This window comes from Pseudophryne corroboree, unplaced genomic scaffold, assembly GCF_028390025.1.
Source record: "Pseudophryne corroboree isolate aPseCor3 unplaced genomic scaffold, aPseCor3.hap2 scaffold_914, whole genome shotgun sequence".
NCBI lineage: Eukaryota > Metazoa > Chordata > Amphibia > Anura > Myobatrachidae > Pseudophryne > Pseudophryne corroboree.
Genome location: NW_026970494.1, coordinates 159,344 through 182,902, shown reverse-complemented (window position 1 = coordinate 182,902; position 23,559 = coordinate 159,344). Strand labels below are relative to the sequence as shown.

Genomic DNA, 23,559 nt, shown 5'->3' with positions numbered 1-23,559 from the left:
TCATTTTGATCCCAAAGTATTATTAACCTCAATAACCATAATTTCCACTCATTTTCAGTCTATTCTTAACACCTTACACCTCACAATATTATTTTTAGTCCTAAAATTTGCACCGAGGTCGCTGGATGACTAAGCTCAGCGACCCAAGTGGCCGACACAAACACCTGGCCCATCTAGGAGTGGCACTGCAGTGTCACGCAGGATAGCACTTCCAAAAAACACTCCCCAAACAGCACATGACGCAAAGAAAAAAAGAGGCGCAATGAGGTAGCTGTGTGACTAAGCTCAGCGACCCAAGTGGCCGACACAAACACCTGGCCCATCTAGGAGTGGCACTGCAGTGTCACGCAGGATGGCCCTTCCAAAAAACACTCCCCAAACAGCACATGACGCAAAGAAAAAAAGAGGCGCAATGAGGTAGCTGTGTGACTAAGCTCAGCGACCCAAGTGGCCGACACAAACACCTGGCCCATCTAGGAGTGGCACTGCAGTGTCACGCAGGATGGCCCTTCCAAAAACACTCCCCAAAGAGCACATGACGCAAAGAAAAAAAGAGGCGCAATGAGGTAGCTGTGTGACTAAGCTCAGCGACCCAAGTGGCCGACACAAACACCTGGCCCATCTAGGAGTGACACTGCAGTGTCACGCAGGATGGCCCTTCCAAAAAACACTCCCCAAACAGCACATGACGCAAAGAAAAAAAGAGGCGCAATGAGGTAGCTGTGTGACTAAGCTCAGCGACCCAAGTGGCCGACACAAACACCTGGCCCATCTAGGAGTGTCACTGCAGTGTCACGCAGGATGGCCCTTCCAAAAAACACTCCCCAAACAGCACATGACGCAAAGAAAAAAAGAGGCGCAATTAGGTAGCTGTGTGACTAAGCTCAGCGACCCAAGTGGCCGACACAAACACCTGGCCCATCTAGGAGTGGCACTGCAGTGTCACGCAGGATGGCCCTTCCAAAAAACACTCCCCAAACAGCACATGACGCAAAGAAAAATGAAAGAAAAAAGAGGTGCAAGATGGAATTGTCCTTGGGCACTCCCACCCACCCTTATGTTGTATAAACAGGACATGCACACTTTAACCAACCCATAATTTCAGTGACAGGGTCTGCCACACAACTGTGACTGAAATGACGGGTTGGTTTGGACCCCCACCAAAAAAGAAGCAATTAATCTCTCCTTGCACAAACTGGCTCTACAGAGGCAAGATGTCCACCTCATCATCATCCTCCGATTCATCACCGTGTACATCCCCCTCCTCACAGATTATCAATTCGTCCCCACTGGAATCTACCATCTCAGCTCCCTGTGTACTTTGTGGAGGCAATTGCTGCTGGTCATTGTCTCCACGGAGCAATTGATTATAATTCATTTTAATGAACATCATCTTCTCCACATTTTCTGGAAGTAACCTCGTACGCCGATTGCTGACAAGGTGAGCGGCGGCACTAAACACTCTTTCGGAGTACTACTTGTGGGAGGGCAACTTAGGTAGAATAAAGCCAGTTTGTGCAAGGGCCTCCAAATTGCCTCTTTTTCCTGCCAGTATACGTACGGACTGTCTGACGTGCCTACTTGGATGCGGTCACTCATATAATCCTCCACCATTCTTTCAATGGTGAGAGAATCATATGCAGTGACAGTAGACGTCATGTCGTAATCGTTGGCAGGTCCTTCAGTCCGGACCAGATGTCAGCATCAGCAGTCGCTCCAGACTGCCCTGCATCACCGCCAGCGGGTGGGCTCGGAATTCTGAGCCTTTTCCTCGCACCCCCAATTGCGGGAGAATGTGAAGGAGGAGCTGTTGACCGATCAAGTTCCACTTGACTTGATAATTTTCTCACCAGCAGGTCTTTGAACCCCTGCAGACGTGTGTCTGCCGGAAAGAGAGATACAACGTAGGTTTTAAATCTAGGATCGAGCACGGTGGCCAAAATGTAGTGCTCTGATTTCAACAGATTGACCACCCGTGAATCCTGGTTAAGCGAATGAAGGGCTCCATCCACAAGTCCCACATGCCTAGCGGAATCGCTCTGTCTTAGCTCCTCCTTCAATGTCTCCAGCTTCTTCTGCAAAAGCCTGATGACGGGAATGACCTGACTCAGGCTGGCAGTGTCTGAACTGACTTCACGTGTGGCAAGTGGATCTTGATCTTTCCCTAATTTTGGAACCTCAACATTTTTGTTCTCCATATTTTAATAGGCACAACTAAAAGGCACCTCAGGTAAACAATGGAGATGGATGGATTGGATACTAGTATACAATTATGGACGGGCTGCCGAGTGCCGACACAGAGGTAGCCACAGCCGTGAACTACCGCACTGTACTGTGTCTGCTGCTAATATATAGACTGGTTGATAAAGAGATAGTATACTCGTAACTAGTATGTATGTATAAAGAAAGAAAAAAAAACCACGGTTAGGTGGTATATACAATTATGGACGGGCTGCCGAGTGCCGACACAGAGGTAGCCACAGCCGTGAACTACCGCACTGTACTGTGTCTGCTGCTAATATATAGACTGGTTGATAAAGAGATAGTATACTCGTAACTAGTATGTATGTATAAAGAAAGAAAAAAAAACCACGGTTAGGTGGTATATACAATTATGGACGGGCTGCCGAGTGCCGACACAGAGGTAGCCACAGCCGTGAACTACCGCACTGTACTGTGTCTAGATGAAGCACTAACAGGAGGCTTTTAAATTTTCATTCTAGTGTCCTTCGTTTGGTAGAAAAATGCAAAGGTACAATACAGCTTTTCCTTGCCGATATCTCTCTTTTGCAAAGAGATAGGCATTGGAAAATTCAGGGCTATAACGTGTAGATGAAGCACTAACAGGAGGCTTTAAAATTTTCATTCTAGTGTCTTTCGTTTGGGAGAAAAATGCAAAGGTACAATACAGCTTTTCCTTGCCGATATCTCTCTTTTGCAAAGAGATAGGCATTGGAAAATTCTGGGCTATAACGTGTAGATGAAGCACTAACAGGAGGCTTTAAAATTTTCATTCTAGTGTCCTTCGTTTGGGAGAAAAATGCAAAGGTACAATACAGCTTTTCCTTGCCGATATCTCTCTTTTGCAAAGAAATAGGCATTGGAAAATTCAGGGCTATAACGTGTAGATGAAGCACTAATAGGAGGCTTTAAAATTTTCATTCTAGTGTCCTTCGTTTGGGAGAAAAATGCAAAGGTACAATAAAGCTTTTCCTTGCCGATATCTCTCTTTTGCAAAGAAATAGGCATTGGAAAATTCAGGGCTATAACGTGTAGATGAAGCACTAACAGGAGGCTTTAAAATTTTCATTCTAGTGTCTTTCGTTTGGGAGAAAAATGCAAAGGTACAATACAGCTTTTCCTTGCCGATATCTCTCTTTTGCAAAGAGCTAGGCATTGGAAAATTCAGGGCTATAACGTGTAGATGAAGCACTAACAGTAGGCTTTAAAATTTTCATTCTAGTGTCTTTAGTTTGGGAGAAAAATGCAAAGGTACAATACAGCTTTTCCTTGCCAATATCTCTCTTTTGCAAAGAGCTAGGCATTGGAAAATTCAGGGCTATAACGTGTAGATGAAGCACTAACAGGAGGCTTTAAAATTTTCATTCTAGTGTCTTTCGTTTGGGAGAAAAATGCAAAGGTACAATACAGTTTTTCCTTGCCGATATCTCTCTTTTGCAAAGAGATAGGCATTGGAAAATTCAGGGCTATAACGTGTAGATGAAGCACTAACAGGAGGCTTTAAAATTTTCATTCTAGTGTCCTTCGTTTGGGAGAAAAATGCAAAGGTACAATACAGCTTTTCCTTGCCAATATCTCTCTTTTGCAAAGAGCTAGGCATTGGAAAATTCAGGGCTATACCGTGTAGATGAAGCACTAAACAGGAGGCTTTTAAATTTTCATTCTAGTGTCCTTCGTTTGGGAGAAAAATGCAAAGGTACAATACAGCTTTTCCTTGCCGATATCTCTCTTTTGCAAAGAGATAGGCATTGGAAAATTCAGGGCTATAACGTGTAGATGAAGCACTAACAGGAGGCTTTAAAATTTTCATTCTAGTGTCTTTTGTTTGGGAGAAAAATGCAAAGGTACAATACAGTTTTTCCTTGCCGATATCTCTCTTTTGCAAAGAGATAGGCATTGGAAAATTCAGGGCTATAACGTGTAGATGAAGCACTAACAGGAGGCTTTAAAATTTTGTTGCTTGCACTAGTTGTTACATTTGGTTTGTTGTTTGGGGGTGCTTCAGTATTAGGCAGCCTTCTGCCCTCCCATGTTCATCTGAAAATATGTGTTCTCCCTGCAGTTGTTGTCCCCAGATGAGAGTTCCCTTGTGCTGCCTCAGTTGAATCTCCTTTACTTGACAGAGATGTGCCTGAGCAGCGGCCCTCCCCAGCCCTATCCCAAATCATACTTATTTTGCATAGGAGATACCATGGTCATGAAGATTGTTCTCCCAGGGTGAGGTTCATTCATTGCATTCTGGGTATGCTGACCCCTGTGATTTCCCCAAATTGGGAAACTCGACTGCATTATTTGTGGTAGTGGGGGACTGTGTTTGTGCTTTCCTCTGGTCAGCTCTGGTAAAATACAGATTTCTTTGTCTCAGATCTTCCTCTAGCCTTGTTCTTTTTTCGAGAGTTTCCTTGTGCTGCCTCTGTTGGATCTCCTTCACTTGACAGGGGGGTGCCCGAGCAGCGACCCTCCCCAGCTCTAGCCCAACTCCTACTTACCTGCCAGGTGAGATACTATGATCAGGAAGGTGCTTCTCCCAGGGCAAGGCTCACCCATTGCACTCTGGGTGTGCTGCTCCTACGATTTCCCCAAATGTGGGACACTTGACTGCATAATTTGTGTTTCCTCTAGTTGGCTACTCGTATAATTCAGATCTCTTTGTCTCAGGTCTCTCTCCAGCCTAGTTTGCTGTCTGTTTCCACTTCTCTTTTCTTGAGCCCCTGCCTTCTATGCCCTTGTGCACTCTCCTGACTTCTCCTGTCTGCTTACTTTGTGCCTTCCAACGCACAATGCGAACTACAGGTAGTGCTGCAGGGCCCACACCCTTTTACTTGCCTTACAGAGCAGCTCTGGAGCTGTTACAGTGCCCAGCTGCTGCAAGAAATCAGCTTGAATACTTCAGGGGCTGGGGCATAGCCAACATGAGCCCCACACCGAAGGAGAATGGAGGTGTTTAATGCGAACTAGGGGTCATCCAAGCACCGCAAAAGGCCGCCATGCCCTGCATAACCCTTTTCTCTTTTCATATGCAGATGAGGGTTCCAGCCAACTTTGGCCCACTGCTTGGATGACATCACCGTATGCAAATCCGTCTTCTGCAGACCTTCTCCCAGGAATGCTTTTACTAGTTGTTGCATTTGGTTTGTTGTTTGGGGGTGCTTCAGTATTAGGCAGCCTTCTGCCCTCCCATGTTCATCTGAAAATATGTGTTCTCCCTGCAGTTGTTGTCCCCAGATGAGAGTTCCCTTGTGCTGCCTCAGTTGAATCTCCTTTACTTGACAGAGATGTGCCTGAGCAGCGGCCCTCCCCAGCCCTATCCCAAATCATACTTATTTTGCATAGGAGATACCATGGTCATGAAGATTGTTCTCCCAGGGTGAGGTTCATTCATTGCATTCTGGGTATGCTGACCCCTGTGATTTCCCCAAATGTGGGAAACTCGACTGCATTATTTGTTGTAGTGGGGGACTGTGTTTGTGTTTTCCTCTGGTCAGCTCTGGTAAAAGTCAGATTTCTTTGTCTCAGATCTTCCTCTAGCCTTGTTCTTCTTTCGAGAGTTCCCTTGTGCTGCCTCAGTTGGATCTCCTTCACTTGACAGGGGGTGCCCGAGCAGCGACCCTCCCCAGCTCTAGCCCAACTCCTACTTACCTGCCAGGTGAGATACTATGATCATGAAGGTGCTTCTCCCAGGGCAAGGCTCACCCATTGTACTCTGGGTGTGCTGCCCCTGCGATTTCCCCAAATGTGGGAAACTTGACTGCAGAATTTGTGTTTCCCCTGGTCAGCTCTCGTATAATTCAGATCTCTTTGTCTCAGGTCTCTCTCCAGCCTAGTTTGCTGTCTGTTTCCACTTCTTTTTTCTTGAGCCCCTCCCTTTTATACCCTTGTGCACTATCCTGACTTCTCCTCCTGTCTGCTTACTTTGTGCCTTCCAATGCACAATGCAAACTACAGGTAGTGCTGCAGGGCCCACACCCTTTTACTTGCCTTACAGAGCAGCTCTGGAGCTGTTTCAGTGCCAAGCTGCTGTAAGAAATAAGCTTGAATGCTTCAGAGGCTGGGGCATTGTCAACATGAGCCCCACACCAAAGGAGGGTGGAGGTGTTTAATGCGAACTAGGGGTCATCCAAGCGCCGCAAAAGGCCGCCATGCCCTGCACGCCCCTTTTCTCTTTTCATATGCAGATGAGGATTGAAGCCAACTTTGACCCACTGCTTGGATGACATCACCATATGCAAATCCATCTGCTGCAGGCCTTCCCCCCGGAATGCTTGCACTAGTTGTTGCATTTGGTTTGTTGTTTGGGGGTGCTTCAGTATTAGGCAGCCTTCTGCCCTCCCATGTTCATCTGAAAATATGTGTTCTCCCTGCAGTTGTTGTCCCCAGATGAGAGTTCCCTTGTGCTGCCTCAGTTGAATCTCCTTTACTTGACAGAGATGTGCCTGAGCAGCGGCCCTCCCCAGCCCTATCCCAAATCATACTTATTTTGCATAGGAGATACCATGGTCATGAAGATTGTTCTCCCAGGGTGAGGTTCATTCATTGCATTTTGGGTATGCTGACCCCTGTGATTTCCCCAAATGTGGGTAACTCGACTGCATTATTTGTGGTAGTGGGGGACTGTGTTTGTGTTTTCCTCTGGTCAGCTCTGGTAAAAGTCAGATTTCTTTTTGTTTCAGATCTTCCTCTAGCCTTGTTCTTCTTTCGAGAGTTCCCTTGTGCTGTTCAGTTGGATCTCCTTCAGTTGACAGGGCGGTGCCCGAGCAGCGACCCTCCCCAGCTCAAGCCCAACTCCTACTTACCTGCCAGGTGAGATACTATGATCATGAAGGTGCTTCTTCCAGGGCAAGGCTCACCCATTGCACTCTGGGTGTGCTGCCCCTGCGATTTCCCCAAATGTGGGAAACTTGACTGCATAATTTGTGTTTCCCCTGGTCGGCTCTCATATAATTCACATCTCTTTGTCTCAGGTCTCTCTCCAGCCTAGTTTGCTGTCTGTTTCCACTTCTTTTTTCTTGAGCCCCTCCCTTTTATACCCTTGTGCACTATCCTGACTTCTCCTCCTGTCTGCTTACTTTGTGCCTTCCAATGCACAATGCAAACTACACACCCTTTTACTTGCCTTACAGAGCAGCTCTGGAGCTGTTACAGTGCCAAGCTGCTGTAAGAAATCAGCTTGAATGCTTCAGGGGCTGGGGCATTGTCAACATGAGCCCCACACCGAAGGAGGGTGGGGGTGTTTAATGCGAACTAAGGGTCATCCAAGCGCCGCAAAAGGCCGCCATGCCCTGCATGCCCCTTTTCTCTTTTCATATGCAGATGAGGGTTCCAGCCAACTTTGGCCCACTGCTTGGATGACATCACCGTATGCAAATCCGTCTTCTGCAGAACTTCCCCCAGGAATGCTTGTACTAGTTGTTGCATTTGGTTTGTTGTTTGGGGGTGCTTCAGTATTAGGCAGCCTTCTGCCCTCCCATGTTCATCTGAAAATATGTGTTCTCCCTGCAGTTGTTGTCCCCAGATGAGAGTTCCCTTGTGCTGCCTCAGTTGAATCTCCTATACTTGACAGAGATGTGCTTGAGCAGCGGCCCTCCCCAGCCCTATCCCAAATCATACTTATTTTGCATAGGCGATACCATGGTCATGAAGATTGTTCTCCCAGGGTGAGGTTCATTCATTGCATTCTGGGTATGCTGACCCCTGTGATTTCCAAAATGTGGGAAACTCGACTGCATTATTTGTGGTAGTGGGGGACTGTGTTTGTGCTTTCCTCTGGTCAGCTCTGGTAAAAGTCAGATTTCTTTGTCTCAGATCTTCCTCTAGCCTTGTTCTTCTTTCGAGAGTTCCCTTGTGCTGCCTCAGTTGGATCTCCTTCACTTCACAGGGGGTGCCCGAGCAGCAATCCTCCACAGCTCTGGCCCAACTCCTACTTACCTGCCAGGTTAGATACTATGATCTTCACTGTTAGGGCAATCAGGATGTGGAATTCCCTGCCAGGGAAGGTGGTAATGGCGGACTCTGTAATTGGATTTAAAAAAGGAATGGATACATTTCTGAATGAAAAAGCTATCCAAGTTTATAATACTTAAAATATCAACATGGTTAATCCGGGGGTAACATGAGTTGTAGTAGCTAACTAGTCATAATACATTATTAAGCAAGTATGTAGAATCATCACAACTTAAAACAGGTTGAACACGATGGGCAATTTGCCTCTATTCAACCTCAAAAACTATGTTACTATATGTTACTATATTACTATGTTACTGTAGTATACAGAACACCACAATGCAATGAGCAGTGATAGTGAGCACTGATGAGGATACTAGAACTGACACTGAGCAGCAAGATGCAGCACTGGACTATTAGTAATGTACTGTAGTATGCTGAGCACAACAATGCAGCACAAGACAATGAGCAGTGATACTGAGCACTGATGAGGATACTACTGAGAACTGACACTGAGCAGGAGAGACACACTACTAGTATTACTGAGCAGCAATAAGTATCCACTGATACTGAGCACTGATATTGAGATTTCCACTGAGAGAACATAGCCACGTCCTCTCCGCTCTCTCTTCAATGCACGAGTAAAAATGGCGGCAACGCGCAGCTCTTTATATGGAATCCGAATCTCGCGAGAATCCGACAGCGGGATGATGACATTTTCCCTTGTTCATAGAATTTGGGAGTCATTTTGATCCCAAAGTATTATTAACCTCAATAACCATAATTTCCACTCATTTTCAGTCTATTCTTAACACCTTACACCTCACAATATTATTTTTAGTCCTAAAATTTGCACCGAGGTCGCTGGATGACTAAGCTCAGCGACCCAAGTGGCCGACACAAACACCTGGCCCATCTAGGAGTGGCACTGCAGTGTCACGCAGGATAGCACTTCCAAAAAACACTCCCCAAACAGCACATGACGCAAAGAAAAAAAGAGGCGCAATGAGGTAGCTGTGTGACTAAGCTCAGCGACCCAAGTGGCCGACACAAACACCTGGCCCATCTAGGAGTGGCACTGCAGTGTCACGCAGGATGGCCCTTCCAAAAAACACTCCCCAAACAGCACATGACGCAAAGAAAAAAAGAGGCGCAATGAGGTAGCTGTGTGACTAAGCTCAGCGACCCAAGTGGCCGACACAAACACCTGGCCCATCTAGGAGTGGCACTGCAGTGTCACGCAGGATGGCCCTTCCAAAAACACTCCCCAAAGAGCACATGACGCAAAGAAAAAAAGAGGCGCAATGAGGTAGCTGTGTGACTAAGCTCAGCGACCCAAGTGGCCGACACAAACACCTGGCCCATCTAGGAGTGACACTGCAGTGTCACGCAGGATGGCCCTTCCAAAAAACACTCCCCAAACAGCACATGACGCAAAGAAAAAAAGAGGCGCAATGAGGTAGCTGTGTGACTAAGCTCAGCGACCCAAGTGGCCGACACAAACACCTGGCCCATCTAGGAGTGTCACTGCAGTGTCACGCAGGATGGCCCTTCCAAAAAACACTCCCCAAACAGCACATGACGCAAAGAAAAAAAGAGGCGCAATTAGGTAGCTGTGTGACTAAGCTCAGCGACCCAAGTGGCCGACACAAACACCTGGCCCATCTAGGAGTGGCACTGCAGTGTCACGCAGGATGGCCCTTCCAAAAAACACTCCCCAAACAGCACATGACGCAAAGAAAAATGAAAGAAAAAAGAGGTGCAAGATGGAATTGTCCTTGGGCACTCCCACCCACCCTTATGTTGTATAAACAGGACATGCACACTTTAACCAACCCATAATTTCAGTGACAGGGTCTGCCACACAACTGTGACTGAAATGACGGGTTGGTTTGGACCCCCACCAAAAAAGAAGCAATTAATCTCTCCTTGCACAAACTGGCTCTACAGAGGCAAGATGTCCACCTCATCATCATCCTCCGATTCATCACCGTGTACATCCCCCTCCTCACAGATTATCAATTCGTCCCCACTGGAATCTACCATCTCAGCTCCCTGTGTACTTTGTGGAGGCAATTGCTGCTGGTCATTGTCTCCACGGAGCAATTGATTATAATTCATTTTAATGAACATCATCTTCTCCACATTTTCTGGAAGTAACCTCGTACGCCGATTGCTGACAAGGTGAGCGGCGGCACTAAACACTCTTTCGGAGTACTACTTGTGGGAGGGCAACTTAGGTAGAATAAAGCCAGTTTGTGCAAGGGCCTCCAAATTGCCTCTTTTTCCTGCCAGTATACGTACGGACTGTCTGACGTGCCTACTTGGATGCGGTCACTCATATAATCCTCCACCATTCTTTCAATGGTGAGAGAATCATATGCAGTGACAGTAGACGTCATGTCGTAATCGTTGGCAGGTCCTTCAGTCCGGACCAGATGTCAGCATCAGCAGTCGCTCCAGACTGCCCTGCATCACCGCCAGCGGGTGGGCTCGGAATTCTGAGCCTTTTCCTCGCACCCCCAATTGCGGGAGAATGTGAAGGAGGAGCTGTTGACCGATCAAGTTCCACTTGACTTGATAATTTTCTCACCAGCAGGTCTTTGAACCCCTGCAGACGTGTGTCTGCCGGAAAGAGAGATACAACGTAGGTTTTAAATCTAGGATCGAGCACGGTGGCCAAAATGTAGTGCTCTGATTTCAACAGATTGACCACCCGTGAATCCTGGTTAAGCGAATGAAGGGCTCCATCCACAAGTCCCACATGCCTAGCGGAATCGCTCTGTCTTAGCTCCTCCTTCAATGTCTCCAGCTTCTTCTGCAAAAGCCTGATGACGGGAATGACCTGACTCAGGCTGGCAGTGTCTGAACTGACTTCACGTGTGGCAAGTGGATCTTGATCTTTCCCTAATTTTGGAACCTCAACATTTTTGTTCTCCATATTTTAATAGGCACAACTAAAAGGCACCTCAGGTAAACAATGGAGATGGATGGATTGGATACTAGTATACAATTATGGACGGGCTGCCGAGTGCCGACACAGAGGTAGCCACAGCCGTGAACTACCGCACTGTACTGTGTCTGCTGCTAATATATAGACTGGTTGATAAAGAGATAGTATACTCGTAACTAGTATGTATGTATAAAGAAAGAAAAAAAAACCACGGTTAGGTGGTATATACAATTATGGACGGGCTGCCGAGTGCCGACACAGAGGTAGCCACAGCCGTGAACTACCGCACTGTACTGTGTCTGCTGCTAATATATAGACTGGTTGATAAAGAGATAGTATACTCGTAACTAGTATGTATGTATAAAGAAAGAAAAAAAAACCACGGTTAGGTGGTATATACAATTATGGACGGGCTGCCGAGTGCCGACACAGAGGTAGCCACAGCCGTGAACTACCGCACTGTACTGTGTCTGCTGCTAATATAGACTGGTTGATAAAGAGATAGTATACTCGTAACTAGTATGTATGTATAAAGAAAGAAAAAAAAACCACGGTTAGGTGGTATATACAATTATGGACGGGCTGCCGAGTGCCGACACAGAGGTAGCCACAGCCGTGAACTACCGCACTGTACTGTGTCTGCTGCTAATATATAGACTGGTTGATAAAGAGATAGTATACTCGTAACTAGTATGTATGTATAAAGAAAGAAAAAAAAACCACGGTTAGGTGGTATATACAATTATGGACGGGCTGCCGAGTGCCGACACAGAGGTAGCCACAGCCGTGAACTACCGCACTGTACTGTGTCTGCTGCTAATATATAGACTGGTTGATAAAGATATAGTATACTTGTAACTAGTATGTATGTATAAAGAAAGAAAAAAAAACCACGGTTAGGTGGTATATACAATTATGGACGGGCTGCCGAGTGCCGACACAGAGGTAGCCACAGCCGTGAACTACCGCACTGTACTGTGTCTGCTGCTAATATAGACTGGTTGATAAAGAGATAGTATACTCGTAACTAGTATGTATGTATAAAGAAAGAAAAAAAAACCACGGTTAGGTGGTATATACAATTATGGACGGGCTGCCGAGTGCCGACACAGAGGTAGCCACAGCCGTGAACTGCCGCACTGTACTGTGTCTGCTGCTAATATAGACTGGTTGATAAAGAGATAGTATACTCGTAACTAGTATGACTATAAAGAAAGAAAAAAAAACCACGGTTAGGTGGTATATACAATTATGGACGGGCTGCCGAGTGCCGACACAGAGGTAGCCACAGCCGTGAACTGCCGCACTGTACTGTGTCTGCTGCTAATATAGACTGGTTGATAAAGAGATAGTATACTCGTAACTAGTATGACTATAAAGAAAGAAAAAAAAACCACGGTTAGGTGGTATATACAATTATGGACGGGCTGCCGAGTGCCGACACAGAGGTAGCCACAGCCGTGAACTACCGCACTGTACTGTGTCTGCTGCTAATATAGATTGGTTGATAAAGAGATAGTATACTACTAATATTATATATACTGGTGGTCAGGTCACTGGTCACTAGTCACACTGGCAGTGGCACTCCTGCAGCAAAAGTGTGCACTGTTTAATTTTAATATAATATTATGTACTCCTGGCTCCTGCTATAACCTATAACTGGCACTGCAGTGCTCCCCAGTCTCCCCCACAATTATAAGCTGTGTGAGCTGAGCACAGTCAGATATATATATATATACATTGATGCAGCACACTGGGCTGAGCAGTGCACACAGATATGGTATGTGACTGAGTCACTGTGTGTATCGTTTTTTTCAGGCAGAGAACGGATATATTAAATAAAACAAACAACTGCACTGTCTGGTGGTCACTGTGGTCGTCAGTCACTAAACTCTGCACTCTCTTCTACAGTATCACAGCCTCGGGTCAATCTCTCTCTCTCTCTCTCAACCCTAATCTAAATGGAGAGGACGCCAGCCACGTCCTCTCCCTATCAATCTCAATGCACGTGTGAAAATGGCGGCGACGCGCGGCTCCTTATATAGAATCCGAGTCTCGCGAGAATCCGACAGCGTCATGATGACGTTCGGGCGCGCTCGGGTTAACCGAGCAAGGCGGGAGGATCCGAGTCTGCTCGGACCCGTGAAAAAAACATGAAGTTCGTGCGGGTTCGGATTCAGAGAAACCGAACCCGCTCATCTCTAGTCCTTTCTACACTTTACCACTCTCCACCGGTATTATTATTTCTCCGCTCTCAAGTTCTACATTTCAGTTCATATTTCATCGCTCCCAAGTTCATTTATTATTTAACTGGTTCCAGCCAGTATCCACTACGTGCTAACAACAGTCAGGTTCCAGCCAGTATCCACAGCAGCTGTTTTATCTTCAGCAACCCAGCTTTTCCTGGAACACCAGCTGGCACAATCCTGGGTTATCTCCATTGCTACAGTCGGGCCTGGTAAGGACTTTCCATCTAGAAGATCATAAGAACTATCTCACACTACCAGTGCCCTGTGGCTCCTGCCATCCTGTAGTACCCAGGAACTGTATTTATTCTTTGCTGACTTTTACGTTTTCTTTTACTGCTGCTGTGTTGCGGAGTTGTCATAATAAACATCATTGACTTTTATCCAAGTTGTCGTGGTCACGCCTTCGGGCATTTATTATTTATGTTACTTACATGTCCAGGGGTCTGACACAACCTCCCAGGTTCCGGTACATCTCAGCCCCTACAACTGAGGCTGCCTCCCGTCAGCTCAGGCCCTCAGTTGTGACAGCTTCCCCTTGCTATAAACATGGTTTGTACTCTTTTCCATGTGTTCCCAGATCTTTCAAACAATTAGTGTGGTCAAGAAAGTTCTGTTTGAAAAGAAACAAACATTTACTGTCATTTCTATGCAAATGAGCTTACATTAAAGCACACTCGTTCTATCTTTAAACCGATAAAATAAAACCCCAATAAGATGGGGCATGCAAAAATTGAGATAAAACTCAGTTTTGCTCCTCTCCACGGAAATCTTTAGTAAAAGGCGAAAGATTTGTTCGTTCTGAAGAGAAACCACAGCATGACCAAGATTCTACCTGTCGCCTGAGTGCCATGCCAGCAGTCCTCATTCAGCTCAAAGTGAGCACCAACTTTGAAAGAAAGAAAGCAGATTTCTCACCAGGCTTCCCCTTGCTATAAACATGGTTTGTACTCTTTTCCATGTGCTCCCAGATCTTTCAAGCAATTAGTATAGTCAAGAAAGTTCTGTTTGAAAAGAAACAAACATTTACTGTCATTTCTATGCAAATGAGCTTACATTAAAGCACACTCGTTCTATCTTTAAACTGATAAAAGAAACCCCAATAAGACGGGGCATGCAAAAATTGAGATAAAACTCAGTTTTGCTCCTCTCCACGGAAATCTTTAGTAAAAGGCGAAAGATTTGTTCGTTCTGAAGAGAAACCAGAGCATGACCAAGATTCCACCTGTCGCCTGAGTGCCATGCCAGCAGTCCTCATTCAGCTCAAAGTGAGCACCCAATTTGAAAGAAAGAAAGCAGATTTCTCACCAGGCTTCCCCTTGCTATAAGCATGGTTTGTACTCTTTTCCATGTGCTCCCAGATCTTTCAAGCAATTAGTATGGTCAAGAAAGTTCTGCTTGAAAAGAAACAGGCATTTATTGTCATTGTTATGCAAATAAACTTACATTAAAGCTAACAAGAAAGCACACTCGTTCTGTCTTTAATCCGATAAAAGAAACCCCAATAAAATGGGGCATGCAAAAATTGAGATAAAACTCAGTTTTGCTCCTCTCCACGGAAATCTTTAGTAAAAGGCGAAAGATTTGTTCGTTCTGAAGAGAAACCAGAGCATGACCAAGATTCCACCTGTCGCCTGAGTGCCGTGCCAGCAGTCCTCATTCAGATCAAAGTGAGCGCCCAATTTGAAAGAAAGCAGATTTCTCACCTGTCTTCTCCTTGCTATAAGCATGGTTTGTACTGTATTCCATGTGCTCCCAGATCTTTCAAGCAAGTAGCATGGTCAAGAAAGTTCTGTTTGAAAAGAAACAAACATTTACTGTCATTTCTATGCAAATGAGCTTACATTAAAGCACACTCATTCTATCTTTAAACCGATAAAAGAAACCCCAAAAAGATGGGGCATGCAAAAATTGAGATAAAACTCGGTTTTGCTCCTCTCCACGGAAATCTTTAGTAAAAGGCGAAAGATTTGTTCGTTCTGAAGAGAAACCAGAGCATGACCAAGATTTTTATCTGAAAATATGTGTTCTCCCTGCAGTTGTTGTCCCCAGATGAGAGTTCCCTTGTGCTGCCTCAGTTGAATCTCCTTTACTTGACAGGGGGATGCTCGAGCAGCGACCCTCCCCAGCTCTAGCCCAACTCCTACTTACCTGCCAGGTGAGATACTATGATCATGAAGGTGCTTCTCCCAGGGCAAGGCTCACCCATTGCACTCTGGGTGTGCTGCTTCTGCGTTTTCCCCAAATGTGGGAAACTTGACTGCATAATTTGTGTTTCCCCTGGTCGGCTCTCGTATAATTCAGATCTCTTTGTCTCAGGTCTCTCTCCAGCCTAGTTTGCTGTCTGTTTCCACTTCTCTTTTCTTGAGCCGCTCCCTTCTATGCCCTTGCGCACTATCCTGACTTCTCCCGTCTGCTTACTTCGTGCCTTCCAACGCACAATGCAAACTACAGGTAGTGCTGCAGGGCCCACACCCTTTTACTTGCCTTACAGAGCGTCTCTGGAGCAGTTACAGTGCCCAGCTGCTGCAAGAAATCAGCTTGAATGCTTCAGGGGCTGGGGCATAGCCAACATGAGCCCCACACCGAAGGAGGGTGGAGGTGTGTAATGCGAACTAGGGGTCATCCAAGCGCCGCAAAAGGCCGCCATGCCCTGCACGCCCCTTGTCTCTTTTCATATGCAGACGAGGGTTGAAGCCAACTTTGACCCACTGTTTGGATGACATCACCATATGCAAATCCATCTGCTGCAGGCCTTCCCCCAGGAATGCTTGCACTAGTTGTTGCATTTGGTTTGTTGTTTGGGGGTGCTTCAGTATTAGGCAGCCTTCTGCCCTCCCATGTTCATCTGAAAATATGTGTTCTCCCTGCAGTTGTTGTCCCCAGATGAGAGTTCCCTTGTGCTGCCTCAGTTGAATCTCCTTTACTTGACAGAGATGTGCCTGAGCAGCGGCCCTCCCCAGCCCTATCCCAAATCATACTTATTTTGCATAGGCGATACCATGGTCATGAAGATTGTTCTCCCAGGGTGAGGTTCATTCATTGCATTCTGGGTATGCTGACCCCTGTGATTTCCCCAAATGTGGGAAACTCGACTGCATTATTTGTGGTAGTGGGGGACTGTGTTTGTGCTTTCCTCTGGTCAGCTCTGGTAAAAATCAGATTTCTTTATATCAGATCTTCCTCTAGCCTTGTTCTTCTTTCGAGAGTTCCCTTGTGCTGCCTCAGTTGGATCTCTTTCACTTGAGAGGGGGGTGCCCGAGCAGCGACCCTCCCCAGCTCTAGCCCAACTCCTACTTACCTGCCAGGTGAGATACTATGATCATGAAGGTGCTTCTCCCAGGGCAAGGCTCACCCATTGCATTCTGGTTGTGCTGCCCCTGCGATTTCCCCAAATGTGGGAAACTTGACTGCATAATTTGTGTTTCCCTTGGTCATCTCTCGTATAATTCAGATCTCTTTGTCTCAGGTCTCTCTCCAGCCTAGTTTGCTGTCTGTTTCCACTTCTCTTTTCTTGAGCCGCTCCCTTCTATGCCCTTGCGCACTATCCTGACTTCTCCCGTCTGCTTACTTCGTGCCTTCCAATGCACAATGCAAACTACAGGTAGTGCTGCAGGGCCCACACCCTTTTACTTGCCTTACAGAGCAGCTCTGGAGCAGTTACAGTGCCCAGCTGCTGCAAGAAATCAGCTTGAATGCTTCAGGGGCTGGGGCATAGCCAACATGAGCCCCACACCGAAGGAGGGTGGAGGTGTGTAATGCGAACTAGGGGTCATCCAAGCGCCGCAATAGGGCGCCATGCCCTGCACGCCCCTTTTCTCTTTTCATATGCAGACGAGGGTTGAAGCCAACTTTGACCCACTGCTTGGATGGCATCACCATATGCAAATCCATCTGCTGCAGGCCTTCCCCCAGGAATGCTTGCACTAGTTGTTGCATTTGGTTTGTTGTTTGGGGGTGCTTCAGTATTAGGCAGCCTTCTCCCCTCCCATGTTCATCTGAAAATATGTGTTCTCCCTGCAGTTGTTGTCCCCAGATGAGAGTTCCCTTGTGCTGCCTCAGTTGAATCTCCTTTACTTGAAAGAGATGTGCCTGAGCAGCGGCCCTCCCCAGCCCTATCCCAAATCATACTTATTTTGCATAGGAGAGACCATGGTCTTGAAGATTGTTCTCCCAGGGTGAGGTTCATTCATTGCATTCTGGGTATGCTGACCCCTGTGATTTCCCCAAATGTGGGAAACTCAACTGCATTATTTGTGGTAGTGGGGGACTGTGTTTGTGCTTTCCTCTGGTCAGCTCTGGTAAAAGTCAGATTTCTTTGTTTCAGATCTTCCTCTAGCCTTGTTCTTCTTTCGAGAGTTCCCTTGTGCTGCCTCAGTTGGATCTCCTTCACTTGACAGGGGGGTGCCCGTGCAGCGACTCTCCCCAGCTCTAGCCCAACTTCTACTTACCTGCCAGGTGAGATACTATAATCATGAAGGTGCTTCTCCCAGGGCAAGGCTCACCCATTGCACTCTGGATGTGCTGCCCCTGCGATTTCCCCAAATGTGGGAAACTTGACTGCATAATTTGTGTTTCCCCTGGTCGGCTCTCGTATAATTCAGATCTCTTTGTCTCAGGTCTCTCTCCAGCCTAGTTTGCTGTCTGTTTCCACTTCTCTTTTCTTAAGTGCCTTCCAATGCACAATGCAAACTACAGGTAGTGCTGCAGGGCCCACACCCTTTTACTTGCCGTACAGAGCAGCTCTGGAGCTGTTACAGTGCCCAGCTGCTGCAAGAAATCAGCTTGAATGCTTCAGGGGCTGGGGCATAGCAAACATGAGCCCCACACCGAAGGAGGGTGGGGGTGTTTAATGCGAACTAAGGGTCATCCAAGCGCCGCAAAAGGCCGCCATGCCCTGCATACCCCTTTTCTTTTTTCATATGCAGATGAGGGTTCCAGCCAACTTTGGCCCACTGCTTGGATGACATCACCGTATGCAAATCCGTCTTCTGCAGAACTTCCCCCAGGAATGCTTGTACTAGTTGTTGCATTTGGTTTGTTGTTTGGGGGTGCTTCAGTATTAGGCAGCCTTCTGCCCTCCCATGTTCATCTGAAAATAGAGATATCGGCAAGGAAAAGCTGTATTGTACCTTTGCATTTTTCTCCCAAACGAAGGACACTAGAATGAAAATTTTAAAGCCTCCTATTAGTGCTTCATCTACACGTTATAGCCCTTAATTTTCCAATGCCTATCTCTTTGCAAAAGAGAGATATCGGCAAGGAAAAGCTGTATTGTACCTTTGCAGTTTTCTCCCAAACGAAGGACACTAGAATGAAAATTTTAAAGCCTCCTGTTAGTGCTTCATCTACACGTTATAGCCCTGAATTTTCCAATGCCTATCTCTTTGCAAAAGAGAGATATCGGCATGGAAAAGCTGTATTGTACCTTTGCATTTTTCTCCCAAACGAAGGACACTAGAATGAAAATTTAAAAGCCTCCTGTTAGTGCTTCATCTACACGGTATAGCCCTGAATTTTCCAATGCCTAGCTCTTTGCAAAAGAGAGATATTGGCAAGGAAAAGCTGTATTGTACCTTTGCTTTTTTCTCCCAAACGAAGGACACTAGAATGAAAATTGTAAAGCCTCCTCTTAGTGCTTCATCTACACGTTATAGCCCTGAATTTTCCAATGCCTATCTCTTTGCAAAAGAGAGATATCGGCAAGGAAAAGCTGTATTGTACCTTTGCATTTTTCTCCCAAACGAAGGACACTAGAATGAAAATTTTAAAGCCTCCTGTTAGTGCTTCATCTACACGTTATAGCCCTGAATTTTCCAATGCCTATCTCTTTGCAAAAGAGAGATATCGGCAAGGAAAAGCTGTATTGTACCTTTGCATTTTTCTCCCAAACGAAAGACACTAGAATGAAAATTTTAAAGCCTCCTGTTAGTGCTTCATCTACACGTTATAGCCCTGAATTTTCCAATGCCTATCTCTTTGCAAAAGAGAGATATCGGCAAGGAAATGCTGTATTGTACCTTTGCATTTTTCTCCCAAACGAAAGACACTAGAATGAAAATTTTAAAGCCTCCTGTTAGTGCTTCATCTACACGTTATAGCCCTGCATTTTCCAATGCCTATCTCTTTGCAAAAGAGAGATATCGGCAAGGAAAAGCTGCATTGTACTTTTGCATTTTTCTCCCAAACGAAGGACACTAGAATGAAAATTTTAAAGCCTCCTTTTAGTGCTTCATCTACACGTAATAGCCCTGAATTTTCCAATGCCTATCTCTTTGCAAAAGAGAGATATCGGCAAGGAAATGCTGTATTGTACCTTTGCATTTTTCTCCCAAACGAAAGACACTAGAATGAAAATTTTAAAGCCTCCTGTTAGTGCTTCATCTACACGTTATAGCCCTGCAATAGAAACACCTTGGCTGGCGAAAATACATCACATATAGCCCCCAGGGCTATATGGATGAATTTTAACCCCTGGCAGATTCCACAGAAAAACGGGAGAAAAGGCCGCCGAGAAGGGGGCGGAGCCTATCTCCTCAGCACACTGGCGCCATTTTCTCTCACAGCTCCGTTGGAGGGAAACTCCCTGGCTCTCCCCTGCAGTTACTACACTACAGAAAGGGGTTAAAAAAGAGAGGGGGGCACTAATTAGGCGTAGTATAACAATACAGCAGCTATAAGGGGAAAAACACTTATATAAGGTTATCCCTGTATATATATATATATATATATATATAGCGCTCTGGTGTGTGCTGGCATACTCTCCCTCTGTCTCCCCAAAGGGCTAGTGGGGTCCTGTCCTCTATCAGAGCATTCCCTGTGTGTGTGTGTGTGTCGGTACGATTGTGTCGACATGTATGAGGAGGAAAATGGTGTGGAGGCGGAGCAATTGCCTGTAATGGAGTTGTCACCCCCTAGGGAGTCGACACCTGAGTGGCTGAGCTTATGGAAGGAATTACGTGACAGTGTCAGCTCTTTACAAAAGATTGATGACATGAGACAGCCGGCTACTCAGCCTGTGCCTGTCCAGGTGTCTCAAAAGCCATCAGGGGCTCTAAAACGCCCGTTACCGCAGATGGCAGATACAGACGCCGACACGGATACTGATTCCAGTGTCGACGATTAAGAGACGAATGTGACTTCCAGTAGGGCCACACGTTACATGATTGAGGCTATGGAAAATGTTTTTACACATTTCTGATAATACCAGTACCACTAAAAAGGGTATTATGTTGGGTGAGAAAAAACTGCCTGTAGTTTTTCCTGCATCTGAGGAATTAAATGAAGTGTGTGATGATGCGTGGGTTTCCCCCGATAAAAACTGTTAATTCCTAAAAAGTTATTAGCATCATACCCCTTCCCGCCAGAGGATAGGGCACATTGGGAAACACCCCCTAGGGTGAATAAAGCCCTCACACGCTTGTCTAAACAGGTGGCACTACCGTCCCCGGATACGGCCGCCCTTAAGGAACCTGCTGACAGAAAGCAGTAAAATATCCTAAAATGTATATACACTCACACGGGTGTGATACTGCGACCAGCAATCGCCTCAGCCTGGATGTGCAGTGCTGGGGTGGCTTGGTCGGATTCCCTGACTGACAATATTGATACCCTAGATAGGGACAGTATATTACTGACTATAGAGCATTTAAAAGATGCTTTCTATATATGCGTGATGCACAGAGGGATATTTGCCGACTGGCATCAAGAGTAAGTGCGCTGTCCATTTCTGCCAGAAGAGGGTTATGGACAAGACAGTGGTCATGTGATGCTGATTCCAAAAGGCATATGGAAGTATCGCCTTATAAAAGGGAGGAGTTATTTGGGGTAGGTCTAACAGACCTGGTGGCCACGGCAACGGCTGGGAAATCCACATTTTTACCCCAGGTAGCCTCTCAACATAAGAAGACGCCGTATTATCAGGCGCAGTCCTTTGGGCCCCATAAGGGCAAGCGGGCAAAAGGCTCCTCATTTCTGCCCCGTGGCAGAGGGAGAGGAAAAAGGCTGCAGCAAACAGCCAGTTCCCAGGAACAGAAACGGTGGGGGCCCGTCTCATAAATTTCAGCGTGCAGTGGGCTCACTCACAGGTGGACCCCTGGATCCTTCAGGTGGTATCTCAGGGGTACAAATTGGAATTCGAGACGTCTCCCCTTCGCCGTTTTCCTAAAGTCTGCTTTACCGACGTCTCCCTCCGACAGGGAGGCGGTATGGGAAGCCATTCACAAGCTGTATTCCCAGCAGGTGATAATCAAGGTACCCCTCCTACAACAGGGAAAGGGGTATTATTCCACGCTGTTTGTGGTACCGAAGCCGGACGGCTCGGTGAGACCTAATTTAAATCTGAAATCCTTGAACACTTACATACAAAGGTTCAAATTCAAGATGGAGTCACTCAGAGCGGTGATGGCAAACCGGGAAGAAGGGGATTATATGGTGTCTCTGGACATCAAGGATGCTTATCTCCATGTCCCAAATTACCCTTCTCACCAAGGGTACCTCAGGTTTGTGGTACAGAACTGTCACTATCAGTTTCAGACGCTGCCGTTTGGTTTGTCCACGGCACCCCGGGTCTTTACCAAAGTAATGGCCGAAATGATGATACTCCTTCGAAGGAAGGGAGTTTTAATTATCCCTTACTTGGACGATCTCCGGATAAGGGCAAGATCCAGGGAACAGTTGGTAGTCGGGGTAGCACTATCTCAAGTAGTGTTGCGGCAGCACGGTTGGATTCTTAATATTCCAAAATCGCAGCTGATTCCGACGACACGTCTTCTATTCCTAAGGATGATCCTGGACACAGTCCAGAAAATAAGAATTTACTTACCGATAATTCTATTTCTCATAGTCCGTAGTGGATGCTGGGGACTCCGAAAGGACCATGGGGAATAGCGGCTCCGCAGGAGACTGGGCACAAAGTAAAAGCTTTAGGACTAGCTGGTGTGCACTGGCTCCTCCCCCTATGACCCTCCTCCAAGCCTCAGTTAGGATACTGTGCCCGGACGAGCGTACACAATAAGGAAGGATTTTGAATCCCGGGTAAGACTCATACCAGCCACACCAATCACACCGTACAACTTGTGATCTGAACCCAGTTAACAGCATGATAACAGAAGGAGCCTCTGAAAAGATGGCTCACAACAACAATAACCCGATTTTTGTAACAATAACTATGTACAAGTAATGCAGACAATCCGCACTTGGGATGGGCGCCCAGCATCCACTATGGACTATGAGAAATAGAATTATCGGTAAGTAAATTCTTATTTTCTCTAACGTCCTAGTGGATGCTGGGGACTCCGAAAGGACCATGGGGATTATACCAAAGCTCCCAACCGGGTGGGAGAGTGCGGATGACTCTGCAGCACCGAATGAGAGAACTCCAGGTCCTCCTCAGCCAGGGTATCAAATTTGTAGAATTTAGCAAACATGTTTTCCCCTGACCAAGTAGCTGCTCGGCAAAGTTGTAAAGCCGAGACCCCTCGGGCAGCCGCCCAAGATGAGCCCACTTTCCGTGTGGAATGGGCTTTTACAGATTTTGGCTGTGGCAGGCCTGCCACAGAATGTGCAAGCTGAATTGTACTACAAATCCAACGAGCAATCGTCTGCTTAGAAGCAGGAGCACCCAGCTTGCTGGGTGCATACAGGATAAACAGCGAATCAGATTTTCTGACTCCAGCCGTCCTGGAAACATATATTTTCAGGGCCCTGACTACGTCCAGCAACTTGGAATCCTCCAAGTCCCTAGTAGCCGCAGGCACCACATATGAAAAATTAGGTAAGGGCTTTTATAGGATAAAGCCGCCAATTCTGAGACACGATGTACAGAGAGCCAACGTAAAAAATAACAATGTTTATTAATAAAACATATAAAAAGATTAATTGTCAAATAACCGGTGAAAAATATATATAAATATATATAAGAACATTCTACCTTTGAGAAAGTCACGTGAACGTGACGAAACGCGTCAGGACCCGCCCCTATCCACACTCAGCTCAGGTGAAATCTTCCAGGTGTTCCTTGGTCCCCGCTGCACCCTCCTTCTACAGCATCCGACATCAGCGGCTTCAGCGCACACGCCGCCACGACCGGGTTGTGAGAGAGACGGTCCATTCCTTTCCGCTGCACAGCGTATATGGGCATTGCAGGACATTGAAGCCGAGGACGCTCGGCTCTTACCA

General features: G+C 46.4%; 14 non-coding genes and 2 pseudogenes across 14 annotated transcripts; 12 read left to right on the top strand and 4 right to left on the bottom strand.

Moving 5' to 3' along the window:
* The first annotated feature begins 4,407 nt into the window (after window positions 1-4,407).
* LOC135045904 (U1 spliceosomal RNA) lies at window positions 4,408-4,570 on the top strand. Its single transcript, XR_010238296.1, has one exon. It is a non-coding gene; the product is annotated as a U1 spliceosomal RNA (small nuclear RNA).
* Window positions 4,571-4,722: 152 nt separating this feature from the next.
* LOC135045906 (U1 spliceosomal RNA) lies at window positions 4,723-4,874 on the top strand (annotated as a pseudogene).
* A 683-nt stretch (window positions 4,875-5,557) lies between these two features.
* On the top strand, window positions 5,558-5,721 carry LOC135045971 (U1 spliceosomal RNA). Its single transcript, XR_010238349.1, has one exon. It is a non-coding gene; the product is annotated as a U1 spliceosomal RNA (small nuclear RNA).
* A 151-nt stretch (window positions 5,722-5,872) lies between these two features.
* On the top strand, window positions 5,873-6,035 carry LOC135045918 (U1 spliceosomal RNA). Its single transcript, XR_010238305.1, has one exon. It is a non-coding gene; the product is annotated as a U1 spliceosomal RNA (small nuclear RNA).
* Window positions 6,036-6,709: 674 nt separating this feature from the next.
* LOC135045968 (U1 spliceosomal RNA) lies at window positions 6,710-6,873 on the top strand. Its single transcript, XR_010238346.1, has one exon. It is a non-coding gene; the product is annotated as a U1 spliceosomal RNA (small nuclear RNA).
* A 153-nt stretch (window positions 6,874-7,026) lies between these two features.
* Window positions 7,027-7,168, top strand: LOC135045912 (U1 spliceosomal RNA; annotated as a pseudogene).
* Window positions 7,169-7,844: 676 nt separating this feature from the next.
* LOC135045984 (U1 spliceosomal RNA) lies at window positions 7,845-8,007 on the top strand. The gene has a single exon (XR_010238362.1). It is a non-coding gene; the product is annotated as a U1 spliceosomal RNA (small nuclear RNA).
* Window positions 8,008-14,085: 6,078 nt separating this feature from the next.
* Window positions 14,086-14,201, bottom strand: LOC135045946 (U5 spliceosomal RNA). Its single transcript, XR_010238325.1, has one exon. It is a non-coding gene; the product is annotated as a U5 spliceosomal RNA (small nuclear RNA).
* Window positions 14,202-14,475: 274 nt separating this feature from the next.
* Window positions 14,476-14,591, bottom strand: LOC135045945 (U5 spliceosomal RNA). Its single transcript, XR_010238324.1, has one exon. It is a non-coding gene; the product is annotated as a U5 spliceosomal RNA (small nuclear RNA).
* A 286-nt stretch (window positions 14,592-14,877) lies between these two features.
* On the bottom strand, window positions 14,878-14,993 carry LOC135045943 (U5 spliceosomal RNA). The gene has a single exon (XR_010238322.1). It is a non-coding gene; the product is annotated as a U5 spliceosomal RNA (small nuclear RNA).
* Window positions 14,994-15,263: 270 nt separating this feature from the next.
* On the bottom strand, window positions 15,264-15,379 carry LOC135045944 (U5 spliceosomal RNA). The gene has a single exon (XR_010238323.1). It is a non-coding gene; the product is annotated as a U5 spliceosomal RNA (small nuclear RNA).
* A 144-nt stretch (window positions 15,380-15,523) lies between these two features.
* LOC135045927 (U1 spliceosomal RNA) lies at window positions 15,524-15,686 on the top strand. The gene has a single exon (XR_010238312.1). It is a non-coding gene; the product is annotated as a U1 spliceosomal RNA (small nuclear RNA).
* A 671-nt stretch (window positions 15,687-16,357) lies between these two features.
* LOC135045965 (U1 spliceosomal RNA) lies at window positions 16,358-16,521 on the top strand. Its single transcript, XR_010238343.1, has one exon. It is a non-coding gene; the product is annotated as a U1 spliceosomal RNA (small nuclear RNA).
* Window positions 16,522-16,673: 152 nt separating this feature from the next.
* LOC135045925 (U1 spliceosomal RNA) lies at window positions 16,674-16,836 on the top strand. Its single transcript, XR_010238310.1, has one exon. It is a non-coding gene; the product is annotated as a U1 spliceosomal RNA (small nuclear RNA).
* Window positions 16,837-17,507: 671 nt separating this feature from the next.
* LOC135045952 (U1 spliceosomal RNA) lies at window positions 17,508-17,671 on the top strand. Its single transcript, XR_010238331.1, has one exon. It is a non-coding gene; the product is annotated as a U1 spliceosomal RNA (small nuclear RNA).
* A 152-nt stretch (window positions 17,672-17,823) lies between these two features.
* LOC135045921 (U1 spliceosomal RNA) lies at window positions 17,824-17,986 on the top strand. The gene has a single exon (XR_010238308.1). It is a non-coding gene; the product is annotated as a U1 spliceosomal RNA (small nuclear RNA).
* Window positions 17,987-23,559: the final 5,573 nt, after the last annotated feature.